The following is a 5,056-nucleotide window of genomic DNA, read 5'->3' as shown; positions in this document are numbered from 1 at the left end:
GAGGAGATGAACTCCCTAGTCTGCTCATCTAGCTGTGTCACACCCCCGAGCCAGACGGCGGAAACGTCCGAGGGCTCGCGTGACTTAAATTGAATATCATCACAATGAATATACATGAATCATAACATAAACATCACCATGCATCAATATATTACAACTGGAATTGTTCACATCAAGTACATTGTTTTAACATTTCAAATCCATACATACATTGTTTGATAGATTTCAAAAGCAAAAACACCCTAACGCACTTGGTACTTATTCCTCGGTTTACCTGTTACCTGAGAATACAAGTTATTTTGAAAAATGGTCAACATATGAAATGTTGGCGAGTTCATAAGTATGTTGTGTTAAAATGATTTGTATAGTTTGTAAAACCCAGAAAATCCGATATTTTCTGAAAAGACCATTGTTTATAAAAAAAGTGTGAAGATCCGTACAATATGCATGATGATTTCAAAACATGTACAATTGAAGAACTTAGTATTAAACGTACAAGTGAAAATGTTGAACTTCCCTGGAAAACCCGACGTTTTCCAAATACATAAAATTCAGTGATTTCTCAAATTGTTATATCACCGCAATGAATGATTCTGTGTACTCTTCCTTGATTACTCGGGTGGTGTTGGATTAATTAAGGTTTGTGAGTTGTTATAACCATGCATTAGTAATGACTAGTTTATAACTACCGTTTACGAACGATCCTTAGAGGCGTTGCCCGTTATAAATCACTTAATCCAACCACCTTGATTACTCTCGATTATCGCCCTGAATTTGTTTACGTTGATTACTCATAAGCCTAGCAAACGAGGAAAAAGAGGAATACAAATCCTGCTACTTCCGTAAGTTTACTTTAGGCCGTCAGGGATGCGAAGGACTCGTTGGTCCATCTCACATTTAATTACTTTGACCTTACTAGAAATACTAATGGACCACTAGGGTTCATTAGCACATGAAAGCCATTGAAAGTCCTTTTATATGGAATTGGGCCATAGGAGGCCCAATAACATATAAGTGTTATCCCTTTGGGCCCAAAGATCATGTTAAGAGACTTGCAAGGTCCAACAAGCATGATTTGAAACTTGCAAGCCCAAAGTTTGAATAATTACTCGTCTTAGGTATCACATATCTTTTGTAGGGTTCGATTTAACGGTTGTTGTTTTTGTATCGATTCGAGACCTATCGATTTGTTTATAACGATATATGGAGTTAAACGTGCATTCGTCTTTTAATTTTTTCGTAAGTCGTGGTTTTGTATTTGAAATAATGAAATAATTTTCCTATAACAGTGGTTTGACCTTTTCAACACCTTTCTTTTTATAAAGATGACAGTTTTAGTCCTTTATATAAAAGAAAGGACATTTTTAGCCCTTAAAATATTTTCTTAACACTTTTGCATCATAGATTTGTTGAAATGATAGTTTTAACTCAAAACTTATTTTGTTAACAGATTCACCCCTTTTAGAATAGTATTTTTTGATTTAAAACCCAACTTTTCGCAATTTTTACAGTTTTGGCCCAAAATCCAAAAACTTTACATTTTTGATCCTTTTTGGAAATAAAAAGCATTTTTGACCCTCGAAATAGTATTGTTACACTTTTTATCCCCTGATTTGAAGAAAGTTTTCATTTCAGCCCCTTTAATTGTCATTTTTTCTCAATTTTTGGGCCTATTGGGTCGAAAAGCCCAAAATTAGCCCATTAAGCTGAAAACTTACATTTCAAGTCCTTTGAAAATTTTAATATTCAGAAAAACAATTATTGAAACTGTTTTGATTCTTTTGACCCTTAAGAAACCGTGATTTGGCCACTTTTAACCCAAATTTTTGTATATTTGACAATTTAAGCCCAAAAAAGGTTTTTATGTTGAAGTATATTTAACACAATCTTATAAGTTATTATTCTTGACTTGTTTGGTGTAAAATAACTTAGATCATGTTTGTTTACTTTCTCATGTCATAGATCTCGAGTTAACACCCCTTTTTAGTTACATGTTCATCACAAAAACACATAAAATCATACATACCTGCATAAAATCACACATAGCATACACATACACACAGATCTACACATTTTCTTGTATTCTCCCCCATAAAACATATGAAAACCAAAAAGAGAGGAGTATGAAGCTCACCTTGAGTTGTGGTTTCGGTTTTGAAGAGAGAAATGAAGAAGTTTGGTGCAAATCTTGGCCAAGTAGGCTTTCCTTAGAGGATCTCAAACTTAGGTGTTTCTAAGATGGTGATTATGAGTTTGGATAGATTAGGAAGATATTTTGATAAAACAAAGAATCTAGATCATAGATCCAAACATACACTTACCTTGAATGATAATTTTTATGGAAGAAACTCCTTATCAAGCTCTAAATCTCAAATTTTTTGATGAAGAATGAAGAGAGTTTCTTTGAGAGAGTTTGAGTGAAATGTGTGTGTGTGTGTGTGTTGTTTCGGCCGAGAGAAAAAGAGAGGAGAAGAGAGAGTAGATGAAGTGATGGTTGCATGGAAATATGATTTATACGCATGGAGGACCTATGGGTAAATGTGAGGTGGAAAATGGAAGTCAACCCTCTTCCATTTTGGGTTGTTGGGCTGAGAAAAGGAGATGGGAAAAGAAGAAAATTGGGCTTTTTGCTCTTAGGCCCATCTTATGATTGACTTAGATGATTTTTGGCCCCAAATAAATCAAAGTATGATTTTTATGACCCATTAGGGCTAATTTAAATTTGTTGTAACTAAATAAGGTCCATTAAAGTTAACCTAGTTTATTTTAGGCTTGTAAAGCCCAAATTATTAAGTTTCATGTATATGGGTCCAATTAGGGCCCATTTGAGAGTTCTATGTTCAAGATAGTCAAATTGGAAGCTTATTGGTCCATTAGGTTAATTAGATTTGTTATGGCCCAAAAGAGCCCATTAGGGTATTTTATTTAATTCTAGGCCCAATATAGCCCAAATGTTAAAATAAATGAAGGTAGCTCCAAATTAGAGCCCATATAAGAGTTCTAAGCCCAAAGATATCAAATTAGAAACTTATTGGTCCATTAGACCCAATAAGGAAACCCTAGTCCAAAATGGACTTAAACCGGAATTTTTAGGGCTTCCAAACTTTGGTTGACTATTTGATGTGCTCTTATAAAGTGTTTGATGGAAGTTTGTTATTATTGAATAAGCATGATACATGCTTTCACATTGTTGGTTCACATTTATTATCATTGTTTAATGTTTACAAGGCACCAAATTCCTAATTATGACAAGTTGCTCAGCTCTAGAGCTTGAGTCTGATCCCTCACCGGAACTGCCAACTGTTGGTCTAGGGCGTAAAACCACCATTATGAAAAATATATCATTACAAATATCAAAAAGGCTAACATAACTCGAGGGATCACATACACTACAAGTTCCCTAGATTCATCTCAGCCTTCCTTGACTCGAGTACGGATCCTCTGCTTTCAGTAGTATGGGCACATACTACCTTCCACATCTATCCGTACTTTCCTCAAGAACTGCATCAATTCCACCAAGTCCCTTCCACTACTAATGCTTCACGCGCTAGTCTCATCCTAGGGTTGCCCTAGGGTAATCACCATCCCACTCTCCACCATCAGTTGCATAAGAAGTCCCTGCTATCCTCCCCTAACTAGCTCGTGAATACTATTACATATCACTCAGACTAGATAATTTTTCGAATGAGAGATCCTACCCTACAATGGTTGGACTCAAACAAGAGATGCGAAATAGAGCTATATCTAACCTTTTGAAATTATTTAGTCCTTGCAATATATAACTTAACATATTCGCTTACTTGTTAGTGAAAGACAACTAGAACTCCTAAAAGCACAAAGCAATTAGCATTCGAACATTGAGTACACATAATCAATCATATACTACTCAGGCTATCATCCTTACTAATCTGTACTAGCATGCAGTTCTCATAAAGCTGAAACAGATATAACAGGCACATAAGGAATCCTTCCTAGATCCTTAGTCCTAATCTAACATGCAGTTCTCATAAAGCTGGTGTGCATATCATAACATAAACTTGTATGGGTAGTTTGGGAGTACTTACTTGATCTCGGTTAATTGGATGCACCACACCCTTTTCTCTTTTCAAAACTCTTTTCTTTGTACTTTTTCTAAAATTCTTTTCTTTTCTCAAAATTCCTTTTTATAAAAATAGTTTTTCTTTTGAAAATTCAATACCAATTCCTTAGTTTGAGTCCAGACACACCCGAGAGTGTGCACGAATCCCTCAAGCCAAGGCTTTGAAACCAACTTGAAACATCTCAAAAATACAGTCTAAAAATTTCGTTTTAAACCATCAACAAAACCATAATTATCTTTCAACATATAAAAATGATAAATCGTGTGTCTCAAAACATCATATCAATAGTGTATCAAAATCATATAAGAATATCAGACTCTGAAACATACCAGGCTGAAATGTGGTGTGTGTTATGCGATCATCCCGAGTTGTTCCCCTTGCTAGTGGAAGTACCTGAAACCAAAACTGAAAACCATAAGCACGAAGCTTAGTGAGCTCCCCCAAACTACCACATACCATACACATAACATATAACATATCTTGGGCCTCACCCATGCTACATCGAGACTGGCTCGACATCGGCTTGCCTAGCATCAGGCCCCGCTTGGCACCGAACCCTATTCGGCATCGGGCCCAGCCCAACATCGATCCCCACCAGATATCGAGCAGATCTCGACATATATATGAAAATATCAACTAACATATAACATAACCCATATACTATCATGAAAACATTTCTCGGGCCCCGCCCGACATTAGACTTAGGTCCGGAAACATGCTATCATATTATACTAACTAGACATTCCTCGGCAACCACCCCGACATTGGACCGGAGTCCGGAAACATACTATCATAACTTTCTAACTAGGAATTTCCTCAGGCTTTCCCTGGCATCATACCGGAGTCCGGAACTCCTAACACATAGCAAACACATTCAAGAATCACAAAGACATCAAGCATACAAGCATACAAGCATTCCTCGGGACTGTCCCAACATCAGATCGAGATCCGGAAGG

This window comes from Lactuca saligna, chromosome 3 (assembly GCF_052625555.1).
Source record: "Lactuca saligna cultivar CGN05327 chromosome 3, ASM5262555v1, whole genome shotgun sequence".
Classification (NCBI taxonomy): Eukaryota; Viridiplantae; Streptophyta; class Magnoliopsida; order Asterales; family Asteraceae; genus Lactuca; species Lactuca saligna.
This window is presented reverse-complemented; position numbering follows the sequence as displayed.